Consider the following 21,760-nt stretch of genomic DNA (forward strand, 5'->3'; position numbering starts at 1 on the left):
ATTGATAGGACCTGCATAAAGCATTTTGCACCAAGTGGTCAGGGCTCAATCCACATCAGCAATTAGTAACTGAGCACCATCTACCACAGGACTTTTATTCAGCCAGCCTGTCTGCCACAATCATCAATGCAAATCTTCTAACATAAGCAAGTCAGTCTCCTGAGTTCCCTGACATCTTTGCTTGGTTCTTGTTCTCAGAAGTTCCCATTTAGGTGCAATTAAACCATGTCCGGGGCTACCTCCGTGGCTCAGTGGTAAAGAATCTGCCTGCAATGCAGGAGTTGCAAGAGACGCAGGTTCGATCCCTAGGCCAGGAAGATCCTTTGGAGGAGGGCATGGCAACCCACTCCAGTATTCTTGCCTGGAAAATCTCTATGGACAGAGAAGCCTGGAAGGCTATGATCCACAGGGTAACAAAGAGTTTGTCACAACTGAAGTGACTTAGCATGCATACACGCAAACCATGTCTGAGTAAGGGTGATCTACCAATGGGTGGGTCATAAGGATTTGCTTTGCCTGGAAGTTCTAGGCTGAGCTGGAGAGGAGCAATTAGCAAAGCCTTCTGGGAGTTATCCTGGCACAGTCATTATGGCACGCTGCTTGTCTCTTATGTCAGCATTTCTGACCAGGTGAAAAGGGGCAGACAGGGCTAAGGGAGCTGTTTTCATGAACATAGTGTTGGTGCTTAGTTGAAATAAGTTGCCACAGAGTAGGGAAAAGAAGTCTCTGTCACAATCTTGCTCATTAGTGTGATTTTGGCTCAGGAGGACTCCAGGGAGTGCAGGGCAATGTGACTCCCCTTGGGGGCAGGCATCTCTTGGAGGTCACACTGCTATGGTCTGTCCTGTGGGCACCAGCACTATGGACAGTGATATGGCTTTCTTCTGTCCCAGAGAAGGGTTCCCAAAATGGAAGTCAGGGATGAATGATATTGATACTCTGAGCATGTACAGACATTCTTAAGGATGGAGGCCTGGCATTAGGTTGTTACCGCTAAGAAATTCAGGTTATTTCAATTAATTATCTCTCACCTGTGTCCCCAATATTAGCAAGGCCTGAATAAACTCAGACTGAACCGAAAAGTTTCTCCACACAATCTGTCGATTGTACTGTCGAGGTACTGCTGTCGAGGTACTGCTTGTTGAGGTATAATCTGTCGAGGTACTGCCCTTTAAGGAGCTCTGAGCCTTACCTCTTCCAAACAAAGTCCAGTCTTTTATTTGTCTTTGTTTATGTTTTTAAAATGTATATATGTCTTAGCTCAATAACCAGGGTGTAAAAAACCACAAAGCCTTACATTCATTTTTCTTGCCATCTCTGTTTGTTCTGTTTATGCTTTTCTTGCCTTTCATAGTGAATATACAAAGGAGTAGAAAAAATGTCATTTGAATTGAAGTTTTATTCTAGGATTTGGGGTCCTAATTTCTGAAAATTCTCTCTTTGCAATAAGAGGCTACATAAACATGATGATTACTTAAAAATAATATTATTTATTTTTTAAAATTAGTTTATTTATCTATTTTTTAACTTTACAATATTGTATTTGTTAGCAGACATAAATTATATATATATATATATATATATATATATATATATATAGGATCAAAAACGAGGTCCTACTGTTTAACACAGGGAATTATATTCAATATCCTGTGATAAACCATAATGGAAAAGAATATGAGAAAAAACATATATATTTGGCAGTGAATCACTTTGCTGTGTAGCAGAAATTAATATATTGTACATCACTGTACTTCAGTAAAATAAAAAAAAAATGCTAAAACCTATGCATCATTTTAGTTTCTGTTGACGCTAAAAAGGGAACATCACACATGACAATATCCGCTAGATGTTTTCCTTCCTTTTCTAGGTGAAGTATTATACTCATTATAATATGTTATTCTATATCTAAAGCTATTTATTTAAATCACAGCCTATGTAATATTGCTTAACAATTTGATACATTTATGCCAGTTCAAATTCTGGAGAAACACCAGTGGCAAATGAATTGTACTGGTTGTGCTGCAGTTGAAAGGAAGGCTTCTTAATTGACCTGCCTGGGGTAGGTCATGCCACTGAGAGGTCAAACAGAGAGTGGCGTCTGATCCTGTAAAGACTGATCGTGGCAACTCAAGGATCAGTCCTTGCTGGAGTTAGCCTTGAGAAAAAACGACTCTTAAATCACTTTTTGAACCTGACATGTTAGTATGCTGAGCATTTAGAAGTAGATCTCAGCATGGACACTGTTTTGTTGTTGCTGTTCAGTCACTCAGTCATGTCTGACTCTTTGTGAACTCCTGGACTGCAGCATGCCAGGCTTCCCTGTCCTTCACTATCTACTAGAGTTTGCTGTTGGGCAGATTTAAACATTTAGATCAACTCTATGAAGATAAAAAAGAACTTCAGGGAGGCCAGATAAGTTTGCTAAAAATTTAGCCTTATTTTCCTTTCTTTGATTTTATCTTGGAATATTCTTATATTATTTAAAAATAGTTTTAAATGAAAATTAACTTTTTAAAATGCAATAAACCTATTGCTCCTTGTTAGATATTACATTTCTACTGTATAGAACCATGTGGAAAAATACAGACTCTCCTACTTAGGAAAGATTCATAGTATGCTTTTACATTTCTTAAACTTGAAACGGACAATAGTTGAATACTGGAAATATTAATAAAGCCAGGTATACATTAATGAACAATATTTTTTATTATGTAAAGCAATTATATTCTAATAAAAAATTAACCACTAGTCACAAAAAAGAAGAAAAGCTGAAGTTACACATGTATTCACACACATATTTGAGGATAAAGGCTTTTATTTGAGGATAAAGGCATTTTTTAGGCTGAAGTGAGAAAAAATTTTTGTTGTATGTTGGCATGCATAGAGAATCAACACTATATTCAAGCTTAACAGTTTTTATTTATTACAATTTTGTAAATCAATCAGAACTAAACACATATTCATAACAAAGTGAGGGCTTGAACAACAGTAATTCCTTAGAGATTTGTCACATCTCATCTCTTTTCATTCTAAAAGAGCTTACTTTTAATAAGAGCTATTTCAATGTAAAAGTATTTTTTTCCTCATGAACTTAGAAATGTGATCACTGACTAAAACATAAGATAGCAGAAAAGTATTTTATTTAGTTAATTTTTATGTTAGGTTTTTCTAGTTCTGTATAGTAAAAAAAATTATTGTCGGCATAACTCTTGACAGAGAACTGAGATGTTTATTATGCAATACTGGAGTTGAGTAAGTATTAACATTTCTGCTTGTCACTCTAAAAACTAAACATTGTATGCTTTCATTTGAGTTTCCTTAGGATATACATTGTATATCCTAATTGTGTCTTGTGACAGTCTTGCCATAATTCAGTTCAAATAAGATCTGGGAATTGGGGCATTTGACTTAATTGAATCACTGTGTGAGTTTGGACAAGTCATTATCTTTGCTCAAACTTGACCAATTACAAAGTTGCTGTTTCTACATATGCTTTACTAATATACAATCAAACTAGGATTTATGTATACCTGGGACAAAATATGGTGACGAAAATTATGCTGCTGCTGCTGCTGCTAAGTCGCTGCAGTCGTGTCCGACTCTGTGCGACCCCATAGACGGCAGCCCACCAGGCTCCCCCATCCCTGGGATTCTCCAGGCAAGAACACTGGAATGGGTTGCCATTTCCTTCTCCAGTGCATGAAAGGGAAAAGGGAAAGTGAAGCCGCTCAGTCATGCCGACTCTTAGCGACCCCATAGACCGCAGTCTACCAGGCTCCTCCATCTATGGGACTTTCCAGGCAAGAGTACTGGAGTGGGTTGCCATTGCCTTCTCCGGACAAAACGTATAGTCTGTTTTTTTAAAAAAAAACTTTTTATTTTATATTGGAGTATAGTTGATTAACAATGCTCTGTTAGTTTCAGATATACAGCAAAATGATTCAGTTATACACAATACATGTATCTATTCTTTTTCAAATTCTTTTCCCATTTAGGTTGTTACATAATATTGAGAAGAGTTCCCTGTGTTATACAGTAGGTCCTTGTTGGTTATCCATTTTAAATACAGCAGTGTGTACATGTCAATCCCAAACTCCCTAACTATCCCTTCCTCCCACCCTTCCCCCTGGTAACCATGTGTTCATTCTCTAAGTCTGTGAATCTGCTTCTGTTCTGTAAATAAATTCATTTGTATCATTTCTTTTTAGATTCTACCTGTAAGTGATATCATGCTATATTTCTCTTTCTCTATCTGACTTATTTCACTTAACATGACAATTTCTAGGTCCATCCAGGTTGCTGTAAATGGTATTATCTCATTCTTCTTAATGGTTGAGTAATATTCCACTGTATATATATACTACATCTTCTTGATCCACTCCTCTGTTGATGGACACTTAGGTTGCTTCTATTCTTTGGCTGTTGTACACAGTGCTGTAATGAACACGGGGGGACATGTATTCTTTTCAGCCATGTTTTTCTCTGACTATATGCCCAGGAATGGGATTGCAGAATCATATGGTAGCTCTGTTTTAATTTTGTCAGAAACCTCCATACTGTTTTCCATAGTAACTGTACCAATTTGCACTCCCTTCAAGAGAGCACAAGAATTACACCTAACTACTGAGCAGCTATCACAACAACAACAAAATGCTGGAACCTACCAATACACCGTGTGTGTGCTGCAGTGCTCCGTTGGGTCTGACTCTTTGCAACCCCATGGACTGTAGCCAATCAGCTTCCTTTGTCCATGGAATTTCCCAGGCAAGAATAGTGGAATGGGTTGCCATTTCCTACTCTAGGGAATCTTCCTGACCCAGGGATTGAACCCGTGTCTCTTGCATCTCCTGTATTGGCAGGCAGATTCTTTACCACTGCACCACCTGGCAAGCCCGATACACTAGGATTGTCTTAGTAAGGACAAGATTTTGCCTTCTTTACCCACGGCTAGAATGTATCCCCCCAAATGAGTGATTACATGAAGCCAACCATGGCTACTTACCGAAGACAACAAATAACTGGTCTAGAGTCTCTTCAAGGGTTTATGCAACACAAATGACCACTTCTTCTATTCATAAGATTTTCTTTTGTTCTTGTGAGCTAGAAGAAAATATAGTTCAACCTCCCTAAATTTTATAATGAGTCAACTGTGTTTGAAATGAGTTGTAAATTAACCAAGACCTAGTGGCAAAGATGAACTAAACTTAAAGTCTTATGACACTTAAACCCAGTGGTACATTTATAAGTTGAGGAAAAGGTTGCTTGTTACATGGAAGTAGTATGTTTTCATTAAAGAGATTTTTGTGTGTGTGCTTTTTGGTGGCTGGCGAAAGATTGCAGAAATTTCTTTTCACCTCAGCCATCTTCAGAGTGGGATGATATTGTTAGTTATTGTAGGTAAGTTACTGCAGTTTGCCCATACGTGAGATATTTATTAGAAGAAAATTGTTTTCATTTTCTTGTTGTTTCATAACAGTTTTAAGGTTCTGAGTCTCATTTATGATTCCAGATCAGTGATGACATTAGCTATATATGTTTTCTGTTAGTTGGCTCATTTCTTTCCTGAGCTTCATTGTCATTTGTATTATCAAAAGAAAGTGTAAAAATGTTAGTCACTCAGTCGTGTCTAACTCTTTGAGACCCCACGGACTGTAGCCCACCAGGCTCCTCTGTCTGTGGAATTGAATTCTCCAGGCAAGAATACTGGAGTGGATTACCATTTCCTTCTCCAGGGAATCTTTCCCACCCAGGGACTTAACCCTGGTTTCCTGCATTGCAGGCAGATTCTTTACTGCTGAGCCATGAAAAGAAGAGTTGGTCTTATTCCTGAAGATAAAATAAATTATCAAATTTAAAGTCTATCAATCTATCTACTTAGGTATTATTAAGGGAATGATGTTATGTAGGTAAGTAACTTTAAATGTAGGAGTTTCTTTATAGACAGTATATATTACAAGGGATTTTGTATAAAAGATCTTATGATATTTTGTCATATTAAATTCTTTATAGACTGTAACTCAGAGAAACCCTGCTAATCCCTTAGTCAAACAAGGAAAATATATTGCATACGTAGTTACTCTCCCATTTGTGTTTATGGAAGACTTAGCATATCATCTGTGATACTATGCACTTTTGTCCAGTATCACCTTCAGAATAATTTTTAATACAATGCTTCAATCAGTCATTATCAATTAATTGGAATTAGTGCGAGGGAAGAAATAAAGATCTTATGATATTTTGTCATATTAAATTCTTTGTAGACTATAACTAAGAGAAACCCTGCTAATCCCTTTGTCAAATAAGGAAAGTATATTGCATATATATAGCTACTCTCCCATTTGTGTTTATGGAAGACTTATCATATCATCTGTGATACTTTGCACTTTTGTTCAGAATTGATGCTTTTGAAATGTGGTGTTGGAGAAGACTCTTGGGAGTCCTTTGGACTGCAAGGAAATCAAACCAATCAGTCCTAAAGGAAATCAATCCTGAATATTCATTGGGAGGACTGATGCTGTAGCTGAAGCTCCAATACTTTGGGCACCTAATGCAAAGAGCTGACTCATTAGAAAAGGCTGTGATGCTGGCAAAGATTGAAGGCAGGAGGAGAAGGAGACGACAGAGGATGAGATTGTTGGATGGCATCACCGAGTCAATGGATATGAGTTTGAGCAAGCCCTGGGAATTGGTGATGGACAGGGAAGCCTGGCATACTGCAGTCCATGGGGTCGCAAAGAGTCGGGCACCACTGAGTGATTGAACTGAACTGATGATCTAGTCTGACCTCTCATTTTCCATCTGAAGCAACTAAGGCCCAAAAAGACAAAGGGTCTTAAAAGACTCTGGAATAGATGGAATTAGAGCTGTGTTTCCATATTTCAACTTCAGTGTTCTTTAACTCCATTATCCTACTCAGTCAGCAAACAAAATATTTAGTATGGATATGAAACTTCCTTGTCTTTTTAGGGTCTTCTTTATTCAAGTTTCTAATCTTCTTGTTTCTGAGTCATTATTTTCATCTGACCTGTGTACAGTTTCTTAAAATGGGGAGGAAAAAAAATACTTATCCCTGAAGAGCGTTTCATGCTCATCTAGCATGAAACCAACACACAGAATATATAAGCTGTCAATGGTAAATGCCGTGTATATCAAAGTAAAATTATCATAAAAATACAGTGAGAAATCTTAGCATCCCAATGTAACTGTAACATCCCAATGTACTGTAAATCTAGCAATACAACACAATTTCTTGGAGGAAAAAACTGTATTGGCCCATTGTTATTTCTGATCCCAGCTCACATCAGCTTTTGTAGTCTCAGTCCTGCTTTATTATTAGAGGCTCATGAATGTTGGAACTTATCAAGAGGAGACACTAGTGTATACACTTGGTTGTTTTCTCTTTAATTCCACTAGTACCTGAATGTACTAGAAATCTTTTCTTTTGAAAACAGTAAGTCTTATACTTTTCATTGCACTACCACTTTGGTAAAGTTAAGTATACAGAGACTGCTCTTCCCACTGTCCACCATTTAAACTTTAAACCTTTCCCTTCCCTCCTTCATTTCTGTCAACTTATATACTGATTGTGTATGTCATATGGTGTCTTCAGAGAAGCTGGTATGTAGGGATAACACATAAGAAGACATAAAGAATGCAGAGACATTCATGTACTGTAGCTTAGAGCTAAATTAAATTAAAGATAAGAAAAGCTTTCAGGCGTGTGAGCATATTGCTTACTGAGTGTTTGGAAGCTATTGAAATAGAGTTTCAGAGTTAAGACTGTAGGAATATTCTCACTGAAAGTGGACAATCTAGTTCATGGAATGTGAAATGAGGTGAAATATATATTTTTTAACTTGAAAAGAAATTGAAATGGATCCAAGTTAACAAGATAAACTGATTTAAGTAGATTTCAAGAAGTTTAGCATGGTTGCATCTGATTTTATTCTGTATCAGTAGAATACAAAAGTTTTTTTAGTCAGCATTTCTCAAAAAATAAATTCTGTTTCTGTGGAAATGAAGTTCAACCTCCCTAAATTTTACCATTAGACACACTTTGAGTTCTTGTTAAAATTTTGAATCAACACTTACTGTGTTGAAGTAGGACATCTTAGAGAAAAATATGCCTGCAGTTTGTAGAAAGTGGTTTTATCTTTTTCTTTTCAAGTACTGGAGCTGTTATAAGAACATGATTTCCTAATTCACCTTCCTGCAGTGAGTCCTTGGGTTTGCCATTTACATTTCCAAACTCAACCCCATTATGGCTCAGTTTTTACTTTTCATAACTATTTTATCCTAAGGAAAAATAAGAGTAGATATATGCCCTTTTGGTTTTATTTTGTTTATTAAAAATTATTTTATTAAAGTAAAATTGATTTACAATGCTGTATTAATTTCTATTGTACAGCAAAGGGATTTTGTAATTTTATATATATTCTTTTTCCTATTCTTTTCTAATATTGTTTATCACATGACATTGAATATAGTTCCCTGTGCTATACAGTACGATCTTGCTGTTTATCTATTCTATATATAATGTTTTGTATCTACTAATTCTGAACTCATAATCCAGCCCTCCCCCACCCAGTTCCTCCTTGATGGTTTTATTCATGAAGCATCAAATGTATGAACTAGAAAATCATTCAACTTTGGGACAAAGATTTTCTGGGAAATTTAATCTTTTATTATTCAAGATAATTCAACCAGAACACTTGGGCCAATTTAAAATATTTTATCTACATCTCATTAAACTAATATGCACTTTTCTTCCCATTTTCCCCCTAGACTGAATCACATAGATTTCTATAAGTATAGTAACTACATTTTTCATTCTTTCTAACTTGCTCTTCATCTTGGCACCTTGTTCATTCAGTAATGCTGTAGTCCTAGTTTGTGGAATCCCAGTTGCTTTTGCCTCAGATTCAGGAGTACAGATGAAATTCACTGGGAAGAACTCATGTTTGAAACTTCCCAGGGATCCTCTTCACTGCATGAAACTCAGCTTTAATGATAAATTCTAGAAGCAGTCAACTTCTCTAAAAATATTATCTTTATTCTAAAGCATGTGGCTTTGGTGAGGTTATGTTTGGCTAGAAAAGATGCCATATCTCATATCAAGGATATTAACAGATATATATTCATCTTACTCTGTGACCAAGTAAGGAAAAGATGTTCAGATGGTCATGTCATTTGAGTAGCTGAGTGACAGAACTGCCTTCTGGGTCACGCTGCTCTAATTCTGAACTAGCCCTTTCTGTGTTCTTATTTTTTACCCCACTACAGACAAGAATTCTATGTGGTTTATTATTATAGCATGGATAGACAACCATTGGACATAAAATAAAATTAACATGCTTCTAAATAAGTCCTAAATGAATTGCTTTGTATTTGTGATATTTCCCTGTGGCTTATGCCTGGGACTTCCTGCTGCACATAAGTGATGCTGGGACGTAAGGAGCAGGGTGGCTTATTCATTTTTCTTTATCCTGTATTTCACAAGCTGGACTATGGCAGCTGAAGTAGGGTAATCAATTTGTGCCAGAGAAAGATAAAAGAAGAAAAACAGTTTGCCAACAGGAGCTTAAATTTAACATTAGAAGCCTGGAAAATATGGACAAAAAGGTGACATCTGAGCACACCACTCCAACAGAGTAATCTGATAGCTTTTCTACTCCTGATTTATTTTAAAAAAGTCACTTTTGTCAGTAAAACCTTAAAAGTAATTTTGAGTATATGTTGGAAAAAATAAGACAGATAAATTCTTCTTTCACATTATTTTTATTGCCTGATTTGTGAGATAGTCTCACAGTATTTTCGGGTGAAGGTGGTTTTAGCAAGCATGAATTCCACCATTTTGTCCACAGCATTAGTGGAGAGGGATATTGAATTCTGTTCTTAGCTTTAGTGCTGGAAGATTTTTAACAGGCACACTTTCCCTGATTGCTTTTCCTACTTATTTGTGTTCTATTTCTCTGTCAGGATGAAATATCAATTTATCTCAGGTGCTGTCTGAGGAAGGTTTTAAGAGTGATCTGTGTATTTAGATTTTCTTATTAATGTGATAGTGAATTAGGACCAGCTTTTGGATAAAATAGAACTTTATACTAGTCAGTTCCTGTTTATTTTTATTAAGAATAGTACTGAGATGGCAACAGTACTTTTGTGAAATCTGTAATGGTAGCTTTGTTTTTCAGGAGGCCTCCCATGACACTGAGTATTCATGACACTACAGGGAATATTCAACCTGAAATTAGGTTACTCCCATTTCTTCTTGACTGAGTTGATATGATAGTAATATTTATTGAGCTTATCTTTCAACGTGTGAGGCATTGTGCCAAGAGCATATAATGAATAAACTGATTAATTCTCACAAAACTCCAAGGATTAAATATTGCCATTATCTCCATTTCACAGTTGCAGACACATTGGAGACTGAATTCAAATCTAAGCTGTTTACAGACCCCATGCATTTAACAAGTGCTCCATGCTCTCTTCTGTAGCAGGACTTGGAAGACTAGAGTACAGTTCAGTACAGTTCAGTCGCTCAGTCGTGTCCGACTCTTTGCAACTCCATGAATCACAGCACGCCAGGCCTCCCCGTCCATCACCAGCTCCCAGAGTTTACCCAAACTCATGTCCATCGAGTCGGTGATGCCATCCAGCCATCTCATCCTCTGTCGTACCCTTCTTCTCTTGCCCCCAGTCCTTCCCAGCATCAGGGTCTTTTCCAATGAGTCAACTCTTCTCATGAGGTGGCCAAAGTATTGGAGTTTCAGCTTCAACATCAGTCCTTCCAATGTACACCCAGGACGGATCTCCTTTAGGATGGACTGGTTGGATCTCCTTGCAGTCCAAGGGACTCTCAAGAGTCTTCTCCAACACCACAGTTCAAAAGCATCAATTCTTCGGTGCTCAGCTTTCTTCACCATCTAACTCTCACATCCATACAAGACTACTGGAAAAACCATAGCCTTGACTAGACGGACCTTTTTTGGCAAAGTAATGTCTCTGCTTCTTAATATGCTATCTAGGTTGGTCATAACTTTCCTTCCAAGGAGTAAGTGTCTTTTAATTTCATGGCTGCAATCACCATCTGCAGTGATTTTTGAGCCCCCAAAATAAAGTCTGACACTGTTTCCACTGTTTCCCCATCTATCTGCCATGAAGTGATGGGGCGGGATGCCATGATCTTAGTTTTCTGAATGTTGAGCTTTAAGTCAACTTTTTCACTCTCCTCTTTCACTTTCATCAAGAGCCTTTTTAGTTCCTCTTCACTTTCTGCCATAAGGGTGGTGTCATCTGCATATCTGAGGTTATTGATATTTCTTCTGGCAATCTTGATTCCAGCTTGTGCTTCCTCCAGCCCAGCGTTTCTCATGATGTACTCGGCATATAAGTTAAATAAGCAGGGTGACAATATACAGCCTTGATGTACTCCTTTTCCTATTTGGAACCAGTCTGTTGTTCCATGTCCAGTTCTAACTGTTGCTTCCTGACCTGCATACAGGTTTCTCAAGAGACAGGTCAGATGGTCTGGTATTCCCATCTCTTTCAGAATTTTCCACAGTTTATTGTGATCCACAAGACTAGTTGCTAAATATTCAGAAATGTGAATTTTGGGAAAGAAAAGGAGAGTTATGTGGCAGTGAAATGGTCACCCTCAATATGAGTTTTCTTTGTCTTCCAATAACAAAATCCAGTAGCCAAAAATAACTGTTTCCCAGTGTCCCTTATAGCTGTAATTGTGCTTTGAGATATCATTAAGGTTATTGAGATATAAGTAAAACATTTAGTGGGCAGCTTCCATGGACTTTCCTAAAAGTTAGCCTGTGTGAAGTCTTTGTCTCTATCCTGCTGCTTGGAATATGGATGTCATGATTGGAACTCTAACTGAACTATGGTGCTATGAGGATAAGGTGGTGAAATGAAAATGTTGAAGGAGCCTGGTTTTCTGAGTACTTTATGGAGCAGAGCCACCATACTAGCTCTGGATCACTTATTTCTATCTCCCATGTGAGAGCAAAGTAAACTTCTGTCTCATTTAATACACTGTAATTTTGACTGTCTTTAAGTTTAATTAATCGCTTATATTAGTTAAAGTAACTAATTACTTATTTCAGGCCTTCTGGACAATGTAAGTAGGTTACCATTTGTGCAAGTAGGCACTCCAGAAATACTTGATGATTTGAGTTTACTTTTAAAATTTCTTCTTATTGTAATAGTCAGAATCATTTACATGAGTTATTTTATAAGAGCAATACAGTTTGTGTGACATGCAAAATCATGCTGTAAATATAAAACATTGGACAATAATGGAGCTTGAGATTTTTTTCCTTTAAAGTAATAATTAAGGCCAAACTTTAGATAGAAAACAATTTATAAATTTAAAAGGGAAACTCCTCGGCCAAATGCACTTTAAGTATGTTGTTGTTTACTATCATTAAATGTTACATCTGTGGGGTGGGATCAATGGCTAAATTGGTTAGAAAGAATGATTACTATAAAAAGCAGGCTTATCTAATGTTACTAGTCAGAATTCTGATATTTTACATTATTTAAATTTATTATTATTGCAGTGAAAATGTACTAATAAATGTGTCAGGATACATATATATGAGCTCTAAACATTAAATAGCCTAAAATGTCTTATTAATCATTAAAAAGGAAAAAAAGAAAATTTATGTTCCATTAAACATATGTTTGAGACTTCTTTCTGAAATGCCTATTTCAAATTTTTTAGTATTACAACTTAACAAAAGGTCCATTTTTGTTTAACTATAAATATGGAATTTTCTCCCCATGTCAGAACCCAAGTGAAAAATGACAGTGCCTTGAACAAGGGCCTCATTAGCATAGAAGGGGTTGGACAGTTTTGTGATCTGTGTAGTCACAGAGATACACCTTACTGATGGATTTGATATGGAAGTGGGGAGGTGAAGCAGAAGGGTTAATCAAATATGACACATGTATTCATCCTTAGCAACTAAGCAGAGGGAGATGATGCTTACAGAGATGGGAGGACTTGAAGAGGAACAGATCTGAGGCATGTATTAGAGGAAAAGAAAGTTTCAGAAGTTCCATTTTGCGTATATTCAAGATGTCTTTGAGGAGACATCCAAAATAGATGTCAAATTGTATAAACGAGTTTGCATTTCAGAGATGTTTGCATTGGAGATACAAAATTTGGAGTTGTCAACTTACAGATGGTATTTAAAGTCATGAGAATATTTGAGATCATCTAGGAAGAAAGGCAGAGAAGGCAGTGGCACCCCACTCCAGTACTCTTGCCTGGAAAATCCCATGGACAGAGGAGACTGGTAGGCTGCAGTCCATGGGGTCGCGAAGAGTCGGACACGACTAAAGGACTTCACTTTCACTTTTCACTTTCATGCATTGGAGAAAGAAATGGCAACCCACTCCAGTGTTCTTGCCTGGAGAATCCCAGGGATGGCGGAGCCTGGTGGGGTGGCGTCTATGGGGTCGCACAGAGTCGGACACGACTGAGGTGACTTAGAAGCAGCAGCAGCAGCAGCAGCAGGAAGAAAGGATAGAGCAAGGTAAAAAGGGGGCTCTGAAACTAGACTGGCGAATATGGTAATAAGTTTATGTGTTATGATCAAAAGATTATGATGTGTTAGCATCTGATGTGGATTCCTTTTTTTCTGGGTGCCACTAGTCTGCTTGTTGCTCTTGACCCAAGCCATCTGCTCCAAGATGGCACTTACTTATGTTGAGTCCTGAGTAGGGAGCTGGGCAGTCATTTGTAGGAATGAAGAATGGAATAAAGTACAAGCTTCCATTAAAGAACTGTTGATGCAAGAACTCCAAGGGTTCCTTTTAGAAATGCATAGAATTCAATGTGTAAAGAATTTAGAATATTTCTTTCTGTATCCTTGTGAAAAGTGAAAGTCACTCAGTTGTGTCTGACTCTTGGACTGTACAGTCCATGGAATTCTCCAGGCCAGAATACTGGAGTGGGTAGCCTTTCCCTTCTCCAGGGTATCTTCCCAACACAGGGATCGAAGCCAGGTCTTCTGCATTTCAGGCAGATTCTTTACCAACTGAGCCACAAGGGAAGCCCAGTATTCTTACTATCTCTTTTATCTTTCTTCTCTTGGATCCTTTGAGACAAGAATAACAATTAGTTCTAGAACAATGATACTCTGCAACAATAAACATGGGGATTGATTATTTAATGATTGGTGCTCATGTTCCCTCTCTGAAATTGGCTATATTTGATCTTTCACAATTTCACAACATTCTCATATATTGAAGTGCCATTAGTGTTGGGCCACAAAGAAGTTTCCTAATAAAGGAATTCAAGATTATTACAAGTTTTAACAGGGCCAAAAGGTAGGGGTATGTGTTTGTGTGTGTGTAGGTGTGTGTGCATTGCAGGGAGCAGAGAGAGGGAGGGAAAGAGGAGTGTTTAGAGAAGAAACTGTTGCTAAGTAAGTTAATGACAAAAATTAAAAAATTAAATAAAGACAGCATCTGTTTTTACATTTAAAATAATTATTTTAGGATTTAAATAACTAGAAATATCTGAAATTTCTCCTTCCAATCTGAATTCTCATCTTTCAATTCACTGACCAAGAGACTACCTTTTTATTCCCCTCAAATCCTGTAATATGCCTAGATTTACTGTAGAAAGTGACTAAGATCTTCATGGCTTGCACTGAGGCTATAATCAGCACATAGCTCGGTGTCTTACACATATTTATTCATTTCACTAAAATTTATTTAACCTACCAAGCACACTTATTAATTTCACCTAGCATTTATTGAACTCCTTCCATGTCCCCTGTTACTGAATCTACTCATATGCTCCCTTTGTGGACTCAGCATGCAATTTAGTTTTGTGAGTCTGTGAATGGACAACTCTCTTTCTAAAATAAATATGTTCTGCAGTATTTTCTTCTACCAGAAAAAGATTAAATATTTAGAAATGTAGCCTTGCCTCAAGCCAATGTTTATCTCTATTTAAGTATTGCTGATATTAGAGTGGTTTGCATGCTGCTTTTGGAGTCCAAGAGGATTTCAGCTAACAATAATGACTCTCCTTTCTCCTCTCCCTTCCCCCCATCTCTTCTGCACGTATTCAATGAATACTTGATTCTGTTTTTAGAGTTGACTTCTTCCAAATTCCTCCTCAAAATCTCTTTAACTTTCCATGTTTTTCATCCTAAAAGAGGCTGTGAGACTCCCACTAGATTAAATTGGCTCAAAAGATTACTGAGCTTCAAAAGTCTGGCTGTAGGAGGATCTCTCGAATCTGATTCTGAAGCCTTCAGTCAGTCAGCTCAGTAGCTAAGTCACGTCCAACTCTTTGCAACCCAATAGACTTCAGCACGCCAGGCTTCCCTATCCATCACCAACACCTGGAGCCTACTCAAACTCATGTCCATAGAATCGGTGATGCCATCCTACCATTTCATCCTCTGTTGACCCCTTCTCCTCCTGCCTTCAATCTTTCCCAACATCAGGGTTTTTTCCAATGAGTCAGTTCTTTGATTCATATGGCCAAAATATTAAGAGTTTCAGCTTCAGAATCAGTTCTTTCAATGAACACCCAGGACTGATTTCCTTTAGGATGGACTGGATGGATCTCCTTGCAGTGCAAGGGACTCTTAAGAGTGTTCTCCAACACCAGCTAAAAAGCATCAATTCTTTGGCGCTCAGCTTTCTTTATAGTCCAACTCTTACATCCATACATGACTACAGGAAAAACCATAGCTTTGACTAGATGGACCTTTCTTGGTAAAGTAATATCTCTTCTTTTTACTATGCTGTCTAGGTTGGTCATAGCTTTTCTTCCAAGGTGCAAGTGTCTTTTAATTTCATGGCTGCAGTCACCATCTGCAGTGATTTTGGAGTCCAAAAAAATAAAGTATCTTACTGTTTCCATTGTTTCCCCATCTATTTGCCGTTAAGTGATGGGACCAGATGTCATGATCTTAGTTTTCTGAATTTTGAGTTTTAAGGCAACTTTTTCACTCTCCTCTTTCACTTTCATCAAGAAACTCTTTAGTTCTTCCTCACTTTCTGCCATAAGGGTAGTGTCATCTATGTATCTGAGGTTATTGATATTTCTCCTGGAAGTCTTGATTCCAGCTTGTGCTTCATCCAGCCTGGCATTTCACATGATGTACTCTGCATACAAGTTAAATAAGCAGGGTGACAATAAAGATCCTTGACGTACTCCTTTTCCCATTTGGAACCAGTCTGTTGTTCTGTGTCCAGTTTTAACTGTTGATTCCTGACCTGCATACAGATTTCTCAAGGCAGATCAGGTGGTCTGGAATTCCCATCTCTTTCAGAATTTTCCACAGTTTATTGTGATCCACACAGTCAAAGGCTTTGGCATAGTCAATAAAGCAGAAATAGATGTTTTTCTGGAACTCTCTTGCTTTTTCGATGATCCAGTGGATGTTGGCAATTTGATCTCTGGTTCCTCTGCCTTTTCTAAAACCAGCTTGAATTCTGGAAGTTCACAGTTCACGTATTGTTGAAGCCTGGCTTGGAGAAATTTGAGCATTTGTTTACTAGCGTGTGAGATGAGTGCAATTGTGCGGTAGTTTGAGCATTCTTTGGTACTGCCTTTCTTTGGGACTGGAATGAAAACTTACCTTTTCCAGTCTTGTGGCCACTGCTGAGTTTTCCAAATTTGCTGGTATATTGAGTGCAGCACTTTCACAGCATCATCTTTTAGGATATGAAATAGCTCAACTGGAATTCCATCACCTCCACTAGGTTTGTTGGTAGTGATACTTCCTAAGGCCCACTTGACTTCACATTCCAGGATGTCTGGCTCTAGGTGAGTGGATCACACCATCACGGTTATCTTGGTCATGAAGATCTTTTTTGTATAGTTCTTCTGCGTATACTTTCCACCTCTTCTTAATATTTTCTGCTTCTGTTAGGTCCATACAATTTCTGTCCTTTATTGTGCTTATCTTTGCATGAAATATTCCCTTGGTATCTCTAATTTTCTTAAAGAGATGTCTGGTCTTTCCCATTCTATTGTTTTCCTCTATTTCTTTGCATTGATCACTGAGGAAGGCTTTCTTATCTCTCCTTGCTGTTCTTTGAAACTCTGCATTTGAATGGGTATATCTTTCCTTTTCTCCTTTGTCTTTTGTTTCTCTTCTTTTCACAGCCAGTTGTAAAGCCTCATCAGAGAACCATTTTGCCTTTTTGCATTTATTTTTCTTGGGGATGGTCTTGATCACTGCTTTCTGTACAATGTCATGAACATCTGTCCATAGTTCTTCAGGCACTCTATCAGATCTAATCCCTTGAATCTATTTGTCATATCCGTTGTATAATCATAAGGGATTTGATTTAGGTCATACTTGAATGGTCCAGTGGTTTTCCCTACTTTCTTTGATTTAAGTCTGAATTTGGCAATAAGGAGTTCATGATTTGAGCCACAATCAGCTCCCAGTTTTATTTTTGCTGACTGTGTAGAGCTTCTCCATCTTTGGCTGCAAAGAATATAATCAATCTGATTTTGGTATTGACCATCTGGTGATGTCCATGTGTAGAGTCTTCTCATGTGCTGTTGGAAGACGGGAGTTAGCTGTGACCAGTGTGGTCTCTTGGCAAAACTCTGTTAACCTTTGACGTACTTCATTTTGTTCTCCAAGGCCAAATTTGCCTGTTACTCCAGGTATCTCTGGAGAATTCCATGGCTCAGAGGTTAAAGCGTCTGCCTCCAATGCGGGAGACCTGGGTTCGATCCCTGGGTCTGGAAGATCCCCTGGAGAAGGAAATGGCAAACCACTCCAGTATTCTTGCCTGGAGAATCCCATGGACGGAGGAGCCTGGTAGGCTAGAGTCCACGGGGTCGCAAAGAGTCAGACACGACTGAGCGACTTCCCTTTCCAGGTATCTCTTGACTTCCTACTTTTGCATTCCAGTCCCCTATAATGAAGAGGACATCTTTTTTGGGTGTTAGTTCTAGAAGTTTTTGTAGGTCTTCATAGAACCCTTCAACTTCAGCTCTTGGAGGGCACAAACAAAACCTTGTGTGCACCAGGACCCAGGAGAAAGGAGCAGTGACCCCACAAGAGACTGACCCAGACTTGTCCATGAGTGTCCCGGAGTCTCCGGTGGAGGCGTGAATCGGCAGTGGCCTACTGCAGGGTTGGAGGCACTGAGTGCAGCAGTGCATGCATGGGACCTTTTGAAGGAGTTCGCCATTATCTTCATTACCTCCACCATAGTTTGGCCTCAGGTCAAACAACAGGGAAGGAACACAACCCCACCCATTAACAGAAAACTGGATTAAAGATTTACTGAGCATGGCCCCGCCCATCAGAACGAGACCCAGTTTCCCCCTCAGTCAGTCACTCCCATCAGGAAGCTTCCATAAACCTCTTATCCTTACCCATCAGAGGGCAGACAGAATTAAAACCACAATCACAGAAAACTAACCAAACTGATCACATGGACCACAGCCTTGTCTAGCTCAATGAAACTATGAGCCATGCCATGTAGGGCCACCCAAGATGGACGAGTCATGGCATAGAGTTCTGACAAAACGTAGTTCACTGAAGAAGGGAATGGCACACCACTTCAGTATTCTTGCCTTGAGAACCCCATGAACAGTATGAAAAGGCAAAAAGATAGGACACTGAAAGATGAACTCTCCAGGTTGGTAGCTGCCCAATATGCCACTGGAGAAGAGTGGAGAAATAACTCCAGAAAGAATGAAGAAACGGAGCCACAGCAAAAACAACACCCAGTTGCGGATGTAACGGGTGATGGAAGTAAAGCCCGATGCTATAAAGAGCAATATTGCATAGGAACCGGGAATGTTAGGTCCATGAATCAAGGCAATTTGGAAGTGGTCAAACAGGAGATGGCAAGAGTGAACACTGGCATTTTAGGAATCAGTGAACGAAAATTGTCTGGAATGGGTGAATTTAATTTGTATGACCTTTATATCTACTACTGTGGGCAAGAATCCCTTAGAAGAAATGGAGCAGCCATCATAGTCAACAAAAGATTCCAAAATGCAGTACTTGGATGCAATCTCAAAAATGACAGAATGATCTCTGCTCATTTCCAAGGCAAACCATTCAAGATCACAGAAATCCAAGTCTATGCCCCAACCAGTAATGCTGAAGAAGCTGAAGTTGAACGGTTCTATGAAGACCTATAAGACCTTCTGAAACCTTAGTATCCATGAAAAATGAAAACCTCATATTTCCATCAAGGGCTTGTGTATAGCCAGGGTTTTGCATAGTTTACAATATGCTATCACACTTAATTCTGAGAACAATGTTTGGTCAAGTGTGCCCTGCCAAAACATACATACTTCCTTCTCCTTAAATTTAGGTTATTTTCAGGAAACTGAATAGAAAACAGTTCATAGATCTTCTTGCTTAGAATTTTGAATATTCATTGTTAAGTTGAGTAGACATCATCTTGGCAAGGAATTCTCACTAGCATGAATGAGTAGGGCTTCCCTAGGGAGCTCCATTAACTTCCTTAAATTAATTGCAAAATTTTGTGTGTGTTCATGTAGTCAATAAATATTTCTTGAGGACCTACTATGTACTAGGCTGTTTCTTAGACTCTTGGGATATACCAGTGAATAGAACAAGATGTCTAGCTCTCATTTTTACAGTTGAAGACAGAAGGTAAACATAATTCATAAGTAAATTTTATGTTGTGTTAGAGTGTGGGGTCTCCCCAAGACCATTCTTGAGTTCAATGATATACAGTGAGGACTCACAGTACTCAACATATAGTCATACTCATAATTAAGTTTTGTTATAGTAACAGCATACAGAGCAAGATCAGCAGAGGGAAAAGGCACAAGGGTAAGTCGGGGAGAGACCAGGCACACACTTCCAGAGTATTCTTTTAATGGAGTGACATGGATGCAGTTAATTCTCACAGCGAATTGTGACAACATAAAAGTGAAGCTCATTAAACACTCAGTTCCCAATATTTTTACTGGGGGCTGGTTACATAGGCATCCTCTGCTTGGCAGATATTAAAATTGTGTACTCCTTGAAGGAAAACAGATATTCAGTATAAACCATATTGTTTGCACAGCTTAGTTGTAGAGCGCCATTATTATCTGTTTTGGGAATGTGAGAATCGTTCTGAAATCCAAGTTCCTAGATACTAACGAAAGTCTAAGCTTGTGAGCAAGGCTTTCCAAGGATAGCAGTCAAGCTTGCTATGTTATTCTTTTGTACGTAGCTAGATTATGATAACTGCTCCAGGGATAAAATTTAGAGCAAAAGGCAAGGACTAGTAGTATTGGAAGGGGATGTGGGTTCTAATTTTAAATAAGGTGATCAGAGTGGGCTTACTGGAAACACAAAATTTTAACAACATCTTGGAGGTTAAAAAAAAGCTTCTAGGCAGAGAAAACAGTGGATGGAATTATCCTAAGGTGAGAGTTTTCTTGTCACATTTGAGAAAAAGCAAGAAAGCCAGTGTACCTGGATCAAAGTTAACATGGAGATGAAGTCAGAGAGTTAAGTATGGGTGAGAGGACTGGTGACCAGTCTGTATGGGACTTTGCAGAGCATTGACATTGTAGGGTTTATGTATATGTATGCTTCACTAGGGAAAGACCCAGCTATTTTCATTTATTTAGATTCTCTGAGTTCCCAGTGTTTAATAACTGTGTATCTAAGCTAAATTCTTCATTTTACAGTTGGAGAACTCAGCCCTAAATGATGACAAGTGTCTTGTTTAAAATCACATGTTCATCATTATAAGAATGGAAGATAGGGTGCAGAAGGTAGAATGTAAATTTCTCCTTCAAGTTCCAGAGAATCCTGTTGACTTATTCAACTGCATTTTACTAAAATTAATGTAATTAGTAAATGAACACCAACCTCCTTCCAGATAGTTGCGGTAGAGTGTATTCAGTTATTTCTCTCTGTTTAGAATAGAGAGTGATTGGAGGGTCCAATCTCTGGATGAGTGGAAGGTAAGACAAATATTAAACACCTAATAGGGGTATTTTCCCTTTTTATTAGAGCATATGATAATTCAGTTAAACATATTCACACTTTGAATGTATCCCTCCCCCCATAAAATTTTTATCTTTATTACTTTTTAGGTTCTCCTGTTTGTCCCTATAAGTACTATATTTTAATAAAGAAAAGTCTTATTAAATTGCCTCCTGCTTTAAAAGTGTTTAACTGCAATTTTTCACAGGCTATAGAAATAAAATAAAACTAACTTCTCTCATTAGCAACTCTGTAAAAAGTCACACCAAGAAGGCACAGTTGAAAGGTGTGTGAAATGCAGCTAAAGAGCATCTAGTGAACGTAGATACAGAAAATAGAATGTTTGACCTTAAAAGCCAAGATGGTATAAGCTGCTTATGAAGTCAACAGATAATTACTATCTAATTTTTTTCTTTCAAAATGAAATCAGACTGAAAAGAAGATTGACAGTTTTTCAAACATTTATTGCTTTTAAACAAAAAAGAAAGGAATGTTGGATGTAAATAGGTCTGTGGTGTATGTTTGCTAAAGATATGATTTCGGTGACAGCTGTGGAAGGCAATTTAATAATACCTTTTTGTTGTTTTGATAATCAAAACAAAAAGTGAAAAGAAATCTTTAGAATAAATTTTAAAGGTCAAGTTCAAAGCTCTTTAATTATTATGTGTACTTGGAAGTATAGGCATTTAAAGAATACTTTTTATTTTCAAGGAGGAAATTATTAACTACTTCCTCTGAATGTGAGGAGGTAAGACATGACATATGTTATTTCA

General features: G+C 37.9%; 1 protein-coding gene and 1 long non-coding RNA gene across 6 annotated transcripts in view; both read left to right on the top strand.

Moving 5' to 3' along the window:
- The window catches only part of LOC145537926 (uncharacterized), a 129,988-nt gene extending 108,514 nt beyond the window's left edge, over positions 1–21,474 (top strand). The window contains exon 2 of the long non-coding RNA XR_014076506.1: positions 19,870–21,474. This is a non-coding gene — a long non-coding RNA (uncharacterized LOC145537926). The remainder of the gene's footprint in view (positions 1–19,869) is intronic.
- CTNNA3 (catenin alpha 3) overlaps positions 1–21,760 on the top strand; it is a 1,864,976-nt gene that overhangs the window by 358,817 nt on the left and 1,484,399 nt on the right. The window lies entirely within an intron of this gene.

The sequence above is a fragment of the Giraffa tippelskirchi genome, chromosome 2 (assembly GCF_054371585.1).
Source record: "Giraffa tippelskirchi isolate mGirTip1 chromosome 2, T2T-mGirTip1v1.2.pri, whole genome shotgun sequence".
Lineage (NCBI taxonomy): Eukaryota > Metazoa > Chordata > Mammalia > Artiodactyla > Giraffidae > Giraffa > Giraffa tippelskirchi.